This window comes from Micropterus salmoides, unplaced genomic scaffold (genome assembly GCF_014851395.1).
Source record: "Micropterus salmoides isolate LMB-PRFRI ecotype aquatic unplaced genomic scaffold, ASM1485139v1 Ms_hic_scaffold_10, whole genome shotgun sequence".
Classification (NCBI taxonomy): Eukaryota; Metazoa; Chordata; class Actinopteri; order Centrarchiformes; family Centrarchidae; genus Micropterus; species Micropterus salmoides.
The window spans coordinates 31358955-31376034 of record NW_024040041.1 but is presented as its reverse complement, the minus strand read 5'-3'; positions in this window follow the sequence as shown (position 1 = coordinate 31376034).

Genomic DNA, 17080 nt, shown 5'->3' with positions numbered 1-17080 from the left:
AAACAATCCAGAAAATGTCTTTGTCCAAATGCTTCCTGCAACCTCTCCTTCACTGCAGGATAGTCGGCCTGAACAGCCGCAGGCTATCCCACAAGAGAAAAGCAGCTTTGGTCAGTCGCGTCGGCAAAATCCTCGCCAGTTCGTAATCACAGTCACCTCCAACGCCGCCGACCAGCGCCTTCACAGCGACCTCATATTGCCTGGCCCAGCAGGGAAAGCTTTGTTTCTCCTCTCCCGCGAAGGGCGGCGGCAGTTCAATCCTCACATTGCCTGCGAATGGCCTTTCCCTACGCCGCTCTCCGCAGTCCAGGGGGTCCTCGTCATACTTCCACATCTTGCCGCGTGTTATTGTCTTCATGCATGTAATTCCTGCCTACCCTCACTACTTACTACAACCGCCTGGCGAAACCGCGGCATGAACTCCCCGACTCGTGCTAGCCTAACACTGTACAACGTGAAGCTACGCGCGTTAGCAGTTGCTAACATGAGCTAACTAGCTGAAACTTTCACAAACTACCTCGACAGTCTCACAAACTACACTTTGTCTTCGGCGGACGTCATAGCAAAACGGCCACCGCTGCCACCAATGTAACCGAGCGGTTATAAGTTCGCCTACACGTTTGATGTGACTACCAAAATAACAACACGGAGGTTCCGTTGTCTGAACCAAGACGGGACATCTTTATTATTCTTTTTTTTTTCGTCTCTCGCACATTGTTGAACCGGAACAGCATCACAACTTCCGTTTCTCCCCCACTTCAAAATAAAAGCCTCTACTCCACAAAGTAGCTTACACGATCGATACATCATTTTGTCTTCTCATCAAGAACACATTGGACTTTCTACTGCTCATACTATTCCACCGCTCTTTATTGACCCTGGAACTTTCCCAGGGTTATTAGTTGGAGGAGCAGCAGCTCTGTTTGGGATCCTTTGGAAACGGCGCAGGGGAAAACGAGCAGGCGCGCTGGTTAAACTGAGACAGCGGGGATTTCACACTGCGCTCCCTTCAATCCACCTGGCGAATGTTCGCTCTCTGGCCAACAAAATGGACGAACTGCTGCTCCTCAACAGAACTAACTCGGACTTCTGCAGATCTGCTGCCCTCTGTTTCACCGAATCCTGGCTCACAGAGCGCATCCTGGACAGCGCACTTCACCTACCAGGATTTGATCTCATCCGCGCGGATCGCGAAAGGGAGCTCACGGGAAAAACAAGGGGAGGCGGACTCTGTTTCTATAGAAACGAAGGTTCGTGCACAGTTTTGAAGAAATCATGCAGCCCTCACCTAGAGACATTTATAAACTGTAAACCGTTTTATTCACTGTGGGAGTTTTCCTCGTTTGTTCTGGTCGCTGTTTACATTCCACCTCAGGCCTGTGTTAGTGAGGCGTTACTACACCTGGCCGACCAGATAACTAACGCGGAGAAAAAACATCCAGACTCCCTGCTCATAGTTCTTGGGGACTTTAACAAAGCAAACCTCAGTCATGAACTTCCAAAATACAGACAGCATAGGGGGACAGCACAGACAGGGACACTAACACACTGGACCACTGCTACACAACATTAAAGGACGCCTATCGCTCTGTTCCCCGTGCAGCCTTGGGACTCTCTGATCACTGTCTGGTTCATCTTATCCCGACACACAGGCAAAAACTGAAATCTACTAAACCTGTTGTAAAGACTGTGAAAAGATGGACCAATGAGTCAAAGCTGGAGTTACAGGCCTGGACGAACTAATTGACACTGTGACATCTTACATCAGGTTTTGTAGGACATGTGTGTGCCGACTAAAACCTTCCGCACATACAACAACCAAAAACCCTGGTTCACAGCGAAACTCAGGCAGCTTCGTCAGACCAAGGAGGAGGCCTTCAGAAGTGGGGACAGAGTCTTGTACAACCAGGCCAGGAACACGCTGACTAAAGAGGTCAAAGCTGCAAAGAGGAGCTATGCTGAAAAGCTAAATAACAGCTTTGCAGCCAACACTCACTGACACTTATACTGTATGGTGTCTTATTTAAAAAAAAAACAAGGGCATCCAACATATAGCATATAGCATATAGTGACCATTGGGGGCTTTTATTTTTAAAAGCAAGCATAATCAGGAACTTCCTGTCAAGATGCGGTCACTGTCTGGGGACTGTCCGGTGCTTTCGTTTTGAAAAATAAGGTCCATCTCTCTAGTTCGCTATTAAGATAAAGTTACTCTACACGGCCTTTATTTTGAAATATTGTCTTGCGTGTGCTGAGCTCTCTGTTAAATACAGTTACTGTCTGGGACTTTTATATATATAAAAAAAATAAAATAGGTCAATTCATTGTTGCCAGTTAAGAAACATTAACTTTGTGGGGATTTTACTTTGGAAAAAAGCCTCATACTGAGTTCCCTGTTAAGGTACAATTACTGATACAGACACTGGTGGAGGCTTATATTCCCGTTTTGTTTTGAAGCCTTGCTCATCGTGACTTTCCTGTTATGATGAGGTTACCACGTCATGCTTAACAGACCGTAACTCTCATCCCCTCAGTAAACAGAGAGAGAAGATCCACCTGAAGATGCTGTGTGAGATTTTTGTGTGTCAAAACTGTGTCCGTGTTTGCAATTTAAACACATCCACTTTCCTGCCTTCCTTTGAAAATCTATGTAGCAGTTGGCTGGGACTGCTGTCACTGTGAAGCTGACTGTGTTTGCTTTAAAAGTTACATGTCCAGCACCAGCACAACATTCTCTACATTTTGGTGTAAAAACGAATGAAGAGTTAACATTGTGACAAGGAGAGTGACTTGAAGACTAATTTCTAATAAGATTTTAGATGAAATCTGTCCCGTACACACTCATTATAAAGTCAGGCAAAGGCAAAACATTACATGAAACTCGATTGTGTAAAAATAATTTAAGTGAAAAAGTTGCATTAACTTGAGAAAGACCTCAAAAAGGTGTAATATATAATATAATAGATATATAATAAAATCACAATCTAATGAGAATAAAGTCATATTTTAACAAAACCTTCCTGCCCTGTCCTCTGCTGTGCATTAGCCTGAGTTTTTGCTCTTCTGATCCCCTTTAGACCGTCTGACAGAACCTTTTTGGGATGAGAAAAGCGTGCTTTTCTTCATCAGAGATGGCAAATCGAAACTGAAAAGACTTGTAGTCACCATAAATCCACACAAATGTGAACTTCAGCACCTTTAATAGAGTACAGCTCACAGCTGCTTCAGAAGGAAGCTAACATCCCCAATTAGAGTGTATTAAAGTCTTTATTGAGTGTAAAACTTTATTAATCACAAAGATATATGCAGAAAGGAAAGGTCCTAATTCTCAAAGATTGAATGCAAATAGTGACTGTCGGGAAAAATAGCATTTACATCACTCAGCTGCTTCCTGAATTCTTTTTATAATTATCTGCTAATAGAACATTTGATAATTTTCAGTATTGTTATATATTTTGATTCAGTGTGACAGGATCCACTGAGCACTTGTTTTGTTTTGTATATTTTATTGCTACAATTTTGTAAAGTTTAATTTGAACGCAGGATTTATTTAACAACTTCTCTTACTTCATTAAAAGATTCTTGATCCTCTGTGCACAGTGAGGAGGGTTCTTACCTTGTGTCAGGAGAGTCAGCAGAGTTGCCACACAGATCACTTTGTAGAAAGCCATCGCTGCAAGTCCATATCATCAGAAATGCACCTGCTTTAATACCCTCTCTCTCTCCCTCCCACCCTGTCTACCTCCAACTCAAGCCCACCTGTCCATTGACACGCCCAACATCTTACCTATCACCTGTTTCACAAAACATCAAAAATGTCACGTGTCTGAGCAAAGTACATTTACTAAAGTTCTGTTCTTAAGTATAATATTTGAGTACTTGAAAATTTCCTTTTCACCACCTGTAGTAACTAGTAACGCTTTTAGATTAAGATTTTACACTAAAAACAAACATGATAAAGCTTAAAAATACAATGTGTTGTTACAGATTAAACCTTTTTTTCCTAATAATAACAATTATAGCTTTATTTGTATAGCCTTTTTCATTACAGGTAACAAAGTGCTTTTAAACAAAGGAAAATAAGTCAAACAAAACTAAAGCCTTCAAGTTAACTCTGAGAAGTCAGTCTATCTATGTTCTTAACACAACCCTGTCAATGTCTGAGACCCAACTTCAAATAAGTTATAAGCAAACATGTAATGAGTCGAGCTATTAAGGAAAGCTATCTTAATGTCAGCGCCTGCTGACTAACCAGTTTGTCTGCCTTCTCTTTCTGTGGATCTGACATCTCACATAATAGTGAAGTTATGAATATGAGTTGGATTGTGATATTAAAGATAAGAATAGGCCAAAATATATGAGGTCACATTTCACTTTGACACTAAGGCTAAATCTTCCAAGCTGGCATTTGACTGGCACGCTGCTACGTAACACGGCCCCCTGCTGATCAGATCGCCTATTGCTGATCTCAAGTAGCCATAATTGGATAATATGAAAAAAAGAAAAGATTGCCCAACTCTAGTTTTAGCTGAACGTGGTGGAGCTGATTTACTGTGCTTCATTTCCTGCTGGGAAAAAAACCCTGCACACATTTCAAATAATGAGGAATAAAATAGTCAAACAGCCTCAGGCTTCCTGCAAACAAATGAACTTGATTTGGAACAAGATGAACCAGTAATCAGTGTCACCAAACGTCAGTTTTTATTGTGCATCCATCACTTCAAGAATGTTTCTCAGCAGGGTTTGTAAAAAGCTAACAAGAAACAAATAGCCATTATATAGGACTTTCTGAAAAAGTGCTTGGGTAAAAGTACCAATTTAAAACAATGTAAACATTCACCATTGCAAGTGATAATCGTGTTTTGATTCAGTGAACTTCTGTGAGATATCTGTTATCAGAGCACTGTGCCATATATTTAATAGAAAGATATCTAGTGTGTCCTCTATAGAAGTACAGCTGACCGCATTTACACACACAGCAGGCTTTTGAATACATACGTGGCTACCAGTATATACACTCACCTAAAGGATTATTAGGAACACCATACTAATACTGGGTTTGACCCCCTTTCGCCTTCAGAACTGCCTTAATTCTACGTGGCATTGATTCAACAAGGTGCTGAAAGCATTCTTTAGAAATGTTGGCCCATATTGATGGATAGCATCTTGCAGTTGATGGAGATTTGTGGGATGCACATCCAGGGCACGAAGCTCCCGTTCCACCACATCCCAAAGATGCTCTATTGGGTTGAGATCTGGTGACTGTGGGGGCCATTTTAGTACAGTGAACTCATTGTCATGTTCAAGAAACCAATTTGAAATGATTGGAGCTTTGTGACATGGTGCATTATCCTGCTGGAAGTAGCCATCAGAGGATGGGTACATGGTGGTCATAAAGGGATGGACACGGTCAGAAACAATGCTCAGGTAGGCCGTGGCATTTAAACGATGCCCAATTGGCACTAAGGGGCCTAAAGTGTGCCAAGAAAACATCCCCCACACCATTACACCACCACCACCAGCCTGCACAGTGGTAACAAGGCATGATGGATCCATGTTCTCATTCTGTTTACGCCAAATTCTGACTCTACCATCTGAAGGTCTCAACAGAAATCGAGACTCATCAGACCAGGCAACATTTTTCCAGTCTTCAACTGTCCAATTTTGGTGAGCTCTTGCAAATTGTAGCGTCTTTTCCTATTTGTAGTGGAGATGAGTGGTACCCGGTGGGGTCTTCTGCTGTTGTAGCCCATCCGCCTCAAGGTTGTGCGTGTTGTGGCTTCACAAATGCTTTGCTGCATACCTCGGTTGTAACGAGTGGTTATTTCAGTCAAAGTTGCTCTTCTATCAGCTTGAATCAGTCGGCCCATTCTCCTCTGACCTCTAGCATCAACAAGGCATTTTCGCCCACAGGACTGCCGCATACTGGATGTTTTTCCCTTTCCACACCATTCTTTGTAAACCCTAGAAATGGTTGTGCGTGAAAATCCCAGTAACTGAGCAGATTGTGAAATACTCAGACCAGTCTGGCACCAACAACCATGCCACGCTCAAAATTGCTTAAATCACCTTTCTTTCCCATTCTGACATTCAGTTTGCAGGAGATTGTCTTGACCAGGACCACACCCCTAAATGCATTGAAGCAACTGCCATGTGATTGGTTGATTAGATAATTGCATTAATGAGAAATTGAACAGGTGTTCCTAATAATCCTTTAGGTGAGTGTAAGTGTGTTCAGTCTTTTGTTTTATGCAGTGAGTGAGTGTCTGTGGTTCAGTGTTAAGTGTTCACCAAAACTCCAAAATCACTAAAATTAATATTTGTTCTTGAAGTCACCTGTCTGTCATGAGGAACAACAGAACGACTGTGGGAATGTTACAGTGGGTAACGCATGATGATCTGGTTTACAATGTATTTAATTTAGCCTAATTCATTTTATCAGTGTGCTGCCTGTCTGACTGGAATACTTGTGAAATATTAAGAAAAACATATGTGGTGGAACATCAAGATTATCAAGAAGAAGATTATTAAAATGATTGGGTATAAAAAGATCATTCTTTCTGAAGTGAAGATGGGGAGGGGTTTACCACTCTGTGAAAGACTGTGCTGGCAAATACTGCAATAATTTAAGTATGTTATAGTATAAATTGCAAATAACCTGGGGATTCTGTACATCAAATCATTAAAAGATTCATAGAATCAGAAGAAACCTCTGTACACATGGGTCAAAGCAAAAAAAACCCAATATGAATGCTGTGATCTTTGGGCCTTCAGACAGCACTGCATCAGAAACAGACACGATTCTGAGGAACATTTCCAAAAACCATTGTCTGTGAACACAGTTCGTCACTGCATCCAAAAATGTAAGTTGAAACTCTACCATGCCGAGGAAACTGTATATAAACCAGATCCAGATACGCCACCACCTTCTGTGGGCCCGAGCTCATTTAAGATGACTGAGGCGGAGTGGAAAACTGCATTGTGGTCTGACAAGTCAAAATTTGTGTCCACATGTGCCACTGGCTGAGACTGATTAACGGAAATGGAAGGACTCGAGGAAGTGGTTCCCCAATCACATGCAGCTGACTGCTCCCTGTGTGTGATGCACTTAAATTGTAACAAAAATAAAGTAAAAGACATGTGACATATCAGGCACATGAGATCACAGCAGAGGGAAAATCTCTCTTGTCAATGACATCCACTCTTTCCAAAACCAAGAACCATTAACAAAAAAGAAAAAGGATGGCACGGTGGAGTAGTGGTTAGCACTGTTGCCTCACAGCAAGAAAGTCCGGGGACCTTGGTCATCCCAGGCCTTTGTGTGTGGAGTTTGCAGGTTCTCCTCGTCTCTACGTGGGTTCTCTCCAGGTGCTCTGACTTCCTCCCACCGTCCATCGACATGCAGTCTTGGTTAATTAGTGACTCTAAATTGCCCTTTAGTGTGACTGGGTGTGTGAGTGGTTGTTCGTGTCTGTGATGGACTGGGTAGCCCGCCTCTCGCCTGATGTCAGCTGGGATTGGCTAAGCGCCCCGGCACACAGAATGGGCGGTTGACAATGGATGGATAGGGGGTCTTTAAAGTTTGCCCCAGTCAAGAACTACCAGAACCTGAGATACCTTTTTACTCAGTTTGTTGTAATAATGTAATAAATGTATTTACATATGTATGTTCATATATTTAGATGATTTAAACTAGTGTTACAGAAAAATGGTATCCCTCTCGTTTAAAGGGATATGTTACGTATGCGGCCTGCTCCCCTAAAACAATTGTAGGGGAAACACTGCCTTTAGATCTGAATAGAAAAAAAGACAATAGTCTGTCTTAAAACAATAGTCAGGTTCCTACAGGTGTTGCTTGCTGTAATAACTCTCCCTAACACCTGTGCTTTTCCTAGTTTAAAAAGTGATTCTGTGAGGGAATTCATTGAAGTTACACCGAGTGAAGGAAAGAAATCCTGCCTTGTTATTGTTGTGATCAGTAAATGGGTTGAAGTTTTCCCTCTGCTGAACAGGAAGCCAGGTCATTGGTCAAAGCTCTACTAACTGAGAGGTGAGGCGTTCCAGCGGTCATCAGCCCCCCACAGAGTGCTGGTGCTGTAACACTGTAACTGTAAATGCAAAATGTTTTCATGAAACATTGGTGAAAGCACTTCCATTGGTGCTTTTCCACATGTGCATGTGACATTTCACTGTCTTGTCATCTGGCGACTTTGGACCCTCCTTTCACATCCAAAATCAACTAGCTGAGGCCCATGGAAAATCACTACAACCATCTTGAGGACTCTTCATGAGTGTAGGCTGCTCGCTGCTTCTTGGTGAGCAACACAAAACCCCACGAACAGAAGAAGAGGGGGACAGTGTTTTGCATACTGTCTGAAGAAACCAGTCTTTTGAGGAAGTCAGACCCGTGTATGGGGAGAATAGATGAGTGTACAGATGGTAACGTATACAAAACAGTTTTCACATGCACAAGTCAGGTTAAAAGAATGTTGAAGTAGTTCCTGGTATACATTCTTCACACCCCATCGTTAAACATTCACCTGTGAACATGACTTACCTGTTTGAGGTGCCAAATGATACAGGGGCAGTTCATGAGTATGACATGGGCCTGATAAAAGATGCAACACATCTGATAGTTCACCCAAAGTCAGATTTTTGATGATTTGTTGATTTTGATGATGTGTGAGGCAATATACACTCAAACAAGAAGCACTTGAAGGTAATAAACCTGTTTTTGATTTGGTTTCTACAGTGATTAGCATGAAAATCTTGTACATTGATGACCTAATGATCTGATCATCACAAGAAGCATGCAACTTTGACACCATTGAGCCACAAGGGTTGCCTTTCCAAATTTCAATTTGCTCAAGTGACATATCTGAGACATGTGATCACAGCAGAAGGCAAATCTCGCAAATTGCATCCAAACTTATTCAAAACCAATAATCATTTTTTAAAAATGGAAAAAGGTGGTGAGCTTTGTAGAAAGGATGTCATATTGTAGACAGTGGATCCCAAATTATTCAAAATGAGAGGCAAATCTCTCTTCCATGAGTCAAGGCTAACAATTTCAGTGCAGTTGACAGAATGACTTGGACTGACGAAGCTGACAGAGCTTTCACTGCCTTAAAGAGCTATTTACAGTTTGCACTACTCAGGAACTACTACAACCTTTATGTTCAGTTTGTAGACCAATAGAGTAGTTATATGACATGCAATAAGCATATTTACAGTATGTTCATATATTTGAATAATTTACACATGGTACAAGGTAACTTTATTTTCCCCGAGGGCCAATTTGGATTACAGCCAGCCAATAACAAATATATGGATCAAACAACAATAAATAAACACATCCACAGTACAACATTACTTAAATTTAAATTTACGGGGTACTATTAACAATGGGGAAAACAGCCGGGATGAATGACCTTTTTAATCTATTTATTCTGCATCGTGGCAGACTCTATCTGCGCCCTGATGGCAGCAGCATAAATCGATGGGATGACTCTGATCAGCCAGGATAGCTCTCGCCTTCTTTAAGGATCTGACCTTACACAGGTTATGTAGGTCATCTAAGGGTGGGCCTGCAATTTTGCTGCATACCTTCACAACACCTTGCATGTGATTTTTCTGCTAGAAAGTGACCAGCCAGCAGATAAGAGAGAAAGTGAGAACTGATTTGATAAAACAGGAATAAACACATGAGTGTTTGAGCATGAGCAGTTTTTGTTATTTGAATTTTGTTGTTGGATATGTTGCATTTTAATATGTTGTGTTTGTGTATGGCTGCTACCTTGGCCAGGTCTCTCATGTGAAAAAGATTTTTGATCTCAATGGAATTTCCTGGTAAAAAAAATAAATAAATAAAAAACAAGAAGCCAGTTCACAAAGCTAATAAAATGCTGAGATTCCATTACAGCCATTTCATTCCACCTCTTTCCTCTCACAACTGGAGAACCCTCAAAATGATTCATCTGCTAGCTAACCATCATCACAGGTTGAAACAACACGCATTTTCTCTTTTCCCCAGATAAAATCATTCCAATTTTAGTCAATTTCAAAACAATGTTTTCCTTCTTTTTGGTCCTGTCATCTAGAAACCCCTTTAAAGGGTCCCGAGCCCAGTGTTTGGAACCACTGCATGGCATGTTGTTTTTTGTTGCTGCCCTACTCTCAATGCTGACTTGAAGAAGCAGTGAGCAGCAGTCAGCACCCATTGATATTTAATGATGGATCCTCCATAGAAGTGGAACCCAGAGGTTTGCAGACTGGCCTGCCAGGGCCAGCTGCCTGCAGAGGCCATTTGTCCTCCAACAATCTTGTTGTTGAGCAAATGCTGACCACACACTAAGGAGGGAGATGATAAGGACAGAGTGAGCAAAACATGGTAAGCAAATGTATTTACCTATAATAATGAAACTATAAACAAAACGTTTAAAATTTCCCAATGACAGATGGACAGGAAGTAAAATAAATGACTAATCTAGTTGTGAGTGAGACTCTGAACATAGAAAATTAACATAAAAAAACCCAAAAGCTTTTGAAACAACAACTTTGTATTTATATTCATGATATGCCCGGATGGTGCGGTGGTGCCGTGGTTAACGCTGTCGCCTCACAGCAAGAAGGTTGTATGTTCGAACCCGGTTGCCCTGGCCTTTCTGTGTGGAGTTTGCATGTTCTCTGCGTGGGTTCTCTCTGGGTGCTCCAGCTTCCTCCCACCATCCAAAAGATACGCGGACTAGGTTAATTGATGACCCTAAATTCACCTTAGGTGTGAGTGTGCGTGGTTGTTTGTCTATGTGTGGCCCTGCGATGGACTGGAGACCTGTCCAGGGTGTACTCTGCCTTTCGCCCAATGTCAGCTGGAATTGCAATAGCATACAGAATGCCTGAATTCTATTAAAATTTAATGTTTTGAATTGTCACATACCACTTTGTGTTTCGCTTTATATAGATAGAGATGAACCATAAATTAGTGTAATAAAATATTAACGACTGTAATCGTTCAAAATAATATATGCTTTGAATCATTTATCACCATTGAAAGCAGTATTTGCCCCGTGACCCTGTACGCAGGATAAGCAGTTGACGATGGATGGATGGATGGATGGAAAGCAGTATTTGCCCCGTGACCCTGTACGCAGGATAAGCAGTTGACGATGGATGGATGGATGGATGGAAAGCAGTATTTGGAGGTGCATGCAATTCTCGGCAGGCATGCAAAACTGGATTATGCACGAAAACAGGAGCATCAGGATTCATCCAGCCAGAGGGAACGATCAACGACAGAGTGGACAGAGGAAGCCCAGCAAGCAATTAGCATTTCACCGTCTAGGTTTACTATAGACCTGATTTAGTCCGGCTGTGAGTAACCCACTTCTAGCCACATTAACTTTACATGTGGTTACGTGACGTTTTTGCCAAAATAACTTGCAAGGTGTATGATATTCCATCATTTAAACAAGGTCTAAAGTGATTACTGTTATGAGTTGTATTTTTTCCTGTGGGTTTTCTGAGTTTTTGCCATTGTTTTCATGTGTCCTTCTATTTGCCTGTTTCTCTCGTTCCTTGTCCTTAGTAGTTTATGTCTTGTCTCTTATCTTAGCTCTTGTTCCTGCGTTTTAGTTCTTTGTCTTTGTACCCAGTTCTGTGCCTTGGTTCATGTTTTGGTATTTACTGCAGGTTCCTTGTCTGCATTATTTTAGTTTAGTCTGCTCGTGTCTGAGTTAGTTTGTTTATTTTGTTTACGTTTAAAATTTCCCAATGACAGATGGACAGGAAGTAAAATAAATGACTAATCTAGTTGTGAGTGAGACTGATAATTCTGAAACTCTGAAATTGTCCTTAAGTGTGAGTGGTTGTCTGTCCAAGTGTGTGTCTATGTGTGGCCCTGCGATGGATTGGCAACCTGTCCAGGGTGTTCTCCACCTTTTGCCCAATGTCAGCTGGAATTGGCTCTAGCCCCCCGCGACCCTGTACGCAGGATAAGCGGTTGATGATGGATGGATATGCCCAGGGGTGGAAAAGTAATGAATTACCTTTACTCGCATTTGTTAAGGTGTGGTGTGGGGACAGACTGGACCCAAACGCAACTCTGGGGATTAACAGGTTTATTTAGGGGAAAGAAGGGGTTGAGGGACTGGAGTTGAGGGAGAGGTGGAAGCCGGGGAGACGCAGGCACAGGGAACCGAGGAGACTGAGACCAGAGGGCCGGGGGGCACTGGGGGCCGAGGAAGAGAGGAGACTGGAGAGAACTGGGAGGTCGCCGAGGGGAGAGGGCAGGTGAGGGAGCCCAGCCGACTTGACAGAGGACGAGGGTGAGTGAACAAGGGGAGAGAGACAGGATGGCGCAGCGCAAATCGCTTCATATCTTAAAGGGCCATCTCAAAGGGCGCAAAATGTAACGTAACGTAAATGGTCGACTACAGATTTGCAATATAAACATCTTAAAACTGAAGTGCAGCATTGCTCATGTGGACTGTGAGCTGCACTTTATCGGAGCTGCTGAAGTTAAGGTGTGGATTTGAGGTGAGATTTCTGCCTGATCAGTAGTGTTTGTGGTTGGTTTCGGTTTTACATGCAGCATGCTGTCCCAAACTGTGTTGGTCTAACGGTCTAAAGTGATAGGCTATATACCAGCGGATCAATAACGTAATGCACAGCAGAGTAGAGGCCAGCTAGAATTAAAAATATTATGAACTCTCATTAAATTATGACATTAGTCTCGTGATATTGCAATTTTGTCAGAGAACACTGTGGTACATATTCTGAATGTGCAGAAAGTTTTGAACCTGAGCAGAAAATCTGCTGAGACAAATGAGCTATTAAAGTCCAGGAGTTTATAAATGAATTAAAATGACTTAATTTATCATAGAGGTGAAAAGGTCCCACATAGGCCTATTAAAAGAGTATTTTTCCCCAAATGGAGACTCAAAAGAGAAGGCAAGGCAAAGCATGTGTACTGACTTAGCAGGGATCTTATTAAATTAGAAAAGTTGATCTACAGGGAAAAATGTATTTAAAAACAATAGCATGTATGCCTGAATTCTATTAAATTTTAATATTTTGAATTGTCACATACCGCCTCAAAATTGTGTTTCACTTTATATAGATAGAGATGAACCATAAATTGATGTAATGCTCAAAATTTAAAATCTCGTCCAGAACTCCAACACTGTCACGGCCAGAATTCTGCCTGTAAATAAGATATTAAATCAGTATAAATAAGTTATTTTAGGAGGTTAATTAAATAACTAAGAAACTTTTACTCTGAGTACATTTTAAGGGAGGTACTTTTTACTTTTACTTGAATAGATTATTATAAGAGTAACTTTACTTGTACAGTAAGTAAAAATTCATCAGTGTAACAGTAGTTTTACTTCAGTACAATATTTTAGGACCCTTTCCACCTCTGGATATGCCCCATGCTAGTTTGACATGTGATATTTACATGGGTTGAAATTTGAGATCATCCTTAACATTTATTACTAAACTGGTAAAAACACAATCATTGATGAGTGACACACCTTTAACCCTTTCCTCTCTCAGCTAACAGACTGCGAATCATTTAGCTACAGAAAAGTTTAATATTCCCCCTAAAAATCAATATGACCAGGAAAAGCTTCAGTTACCAAAATGTCAGTTGATTTCCTCCTTTGTTACGTCTTACACCCACTAGAGGTCACACATCATCCATAAATAAAACATGCACTACTGCACTACTCACCATTCAAATGCATTTCTGTACATACAAGTCTGAGGGGCCTGAGGAAACCGGTCTGAGGAGGAGAAATGAGGTCTAAGCGTCTGCAGTTGGACCTTTTTGGACGGGCGGAGTAAAAGTGAGCAGAACTTTGTGAGTCATATATGAGTGAAAACACAGCATTTGAGACTCGTAGCTACAGATTCAACAGATTAAAGATGTTGTAGTTAGTGACTTTTGTTTGAACAAGAACAATATTCAAGATTTTTCTTTTAGAAAATATTCACTTCAGCAACTGTTTTTTTTTTTTTATTGTGATACATGCATGTGGCTACAAAACACAACTTCAGCCTCCAGAATGACCATACAGTTGAATCAGCACGTCTCTAAAACAGTTTCAACACAAGCAGATTAAAACCATCATGAAGGAGGATTTACTGCAGGACATTTAGATTAGACTGCATGAGTTGAGTTCATACATGTGCTCAAAGCCGACAGAAAGGATTTCCCTTAATTAAAAACAGGTTATTGTGATAAAAAAAATCAAAGGGGTTAATAGTTCAGCACTTTCACATCTACAGGACAGTTGTTAACGACTGTAAGAAATTCCACGACAGCAAGAGTTTAATATACCTGCAATGTAATCAATAAACACCATCCTGTTTTCAGTTATTTGAAGGGGAAGTTTTATGTAAATGACAAATTATCATCTTGTCTTTGCGTAACATCTGGATCCTTCAAAAACCCTGACACGCTGGTATGCCAGGCTACATGTACCTACATTTGTTCAGTGCTGCTTAAACAATTCATTTTCATTAATTTATTCATTTTACGCCCATAAATTACACCCTTCATTTTAGAGACAAAGCAGTTGCCATTCAGATTCTGTCACACAGAGAAGAAGAAGAAGAAGGAGTGAGCAGGAGCGCCCCCGCTGGTAGTTGGTATGTTGCCGGCAGCTGTGCTGTTGCTGTTGTTGCTGGTGGTGTTGGTGTCTGAGCCAGGAAGGTGGTGTTGTTTCCAAATAATAACACTGCTGCCTGGAACCAAGAGCCGCTCTGCTCACCGCCAGATCACCCTGAACAAACAAACAGGACAGATGTGTTCAAGTCCAACTTTTTGTGAAGCGAAAATAATGTTGTGTTTTCTTTTTTGTTTCGTTGTTTCTCCAAATGCACTATAAGGTCAATATACAATTTTGCCTTCTCATCAAGCTCTCTTGTGAATGAGTAAAAGTGAAAAAGCATATTTCCAGAAAGGCCTTGAAATGTGCTCATTTTAAAGCGAGACTATGCAACTTTTCCTGATCAGCAGTCACTGTAGTTCCATGAGGCAATTATTGAATAATGGGAAATGATCCAATGAAACAGTAGTGAGAGTTTAGAAGAGTTGATTAAGAAAAAAGCTCAGGTCTAGGTTAGTTGAGAACCCATCTTTAAAAATCTTTGCTAAAATAGTCAGCAACTCTGAGTCCTAAAAAGCTCACTGGAGTCAAAGACTGGTGCAATACAATGTGGCGCTGTAGCTCTCTTGTGGGAGATGTAAAAACACTGTTCTCAGAAACTGATGGTTTGCTTCAGTTGACAAAAAGTATAATACACAGATTCTGTTCTTCATTATTCTCTATCATCTTTCTTTAAAGCTCCGGTGCCACAACCAATTTAAACCATGTTCAAACCAAAGAGGTGCAGAGACACAAAGTGACCTGTATGCCATTACAATAAAGATCTCAACTATACATAAAACAGCAGCAATATGTTGTCAGTATTAAATAGCCAGTACTCCGACTAAATCCGTCAGTTTAATCGCTAACCTGACAACCTGCCTTGCTTTTCATGTCTGTCACATGTGCTCAGTGTGAACCTGCCCTCATCTGTGAAGAGAACAGGGAACCAATAGCAGGCCTGTGAATTCTAGTGTTCGCTAGCGAATGCCAATTGAGCTGAACGGGCTGCAAGTATCGCTTCATACTACCAGTAGTGACAAGGACACAGAGCAGCAAGTCAGGAAGGATAAGGAGAGAGCTACTGTCAGTGGCCTCCACCTGCAAAACCATTTATCCTTTTAGGGTTGTCTGGCTGTTGCCTCTCCTCTGCACCTGTTTTTACTTTAACTTGCACTAAAACAAGTGACATTGATTCACAACCGCTTATGCTTCCTAACAGGACCGATTGATATTAATAAAGTTAGTGAATTTGTAACAATTATGAATAAAGACCATTAAAACAGATCAATGATGACTTCAGCTAATAAACCACTATCATTTAATCTATGAAAAACAAAAGCATACAACAATCAGCATCGTGTTAATGTGGCTGTGTGTGTGTGTGTGTGTGTGTGTGTGTGTGTGTGTGTGTGTGTGTGTGTGTGTGTGTGTGTGTGTGTGTGTGTGAAAGACATTTAAAGCAAGATATATAAAGTCCTGATTGACGTAGTTAGATACAATGTGACTAATACTTTGTCACACAGAACTCACCAGTGAACTTGAATTCATGGTCGTGGTCCTGCATTTTGGTCATGATAAAGAAAAACATTTTAAAGCTTTCCAAGGGGTTTCCAAATGTCTAAACTCAAAGTCTGGACAGGGCTGGCACTTACATTAGGGTGTGTTTTTTGGTGGTTAACAGGTGACGCTGAGGTCACCGTCAGTCCCAGTGGACGTGTAGGTGTAGTAGCCTGGCTGGTTGCTGGTGATCTGGCTGTTGATCCAGGACTGATACTGGGACACTCGGGTGTAGCCTGATGGGATATTAGGCACGGCACAGCCCAGAGTACTGGTAAAACTCACGATTCCCCCCTGGATCCAGCGACCGCCCTGCTTGCTCACCAGCGGACCTCCTGAATCCCCCTATAAGGAAAGAAACATCTTAGAGAAGGATTCTTTGCAAAATGTGAAATCGGACACAAACACAGGAGTAAAAATGATGTTTTTCCAGTGAGATCTGAGTGACTTTGCTGTTTTTAATCCTGTTGCTTCTTTAGAAAAAACATTTAGTTATGATAAAATATTCAAATACAATCCTGTCTGAATGTTTTTTTTTAAATAATATTTTTTAAAGGCACTTATTTAGTAATGAAAAAGAACTGATAAGAGTTTCGATAAAGAACTGAGACAACTGAGACTTCATTAACTTCCTGATACCATAATTGTCTTTTGAAATTGTATGTTGTTCTTACTGCTGTTTATGGGGCACTGCTTATTTATGTATTTAATTCAGTCGTTATTTACTTATTTTATTTATTTGCTTTACCTTTCTATTCTATTTCCACACAAATGTCATTATATCTGAGCAAAATGACAATAAAGATCGTTCAAAATTCTATTCCATTCTTAAAAATGCTGCCTTGCTTTTTGCTTTGAGTTAGTAATCT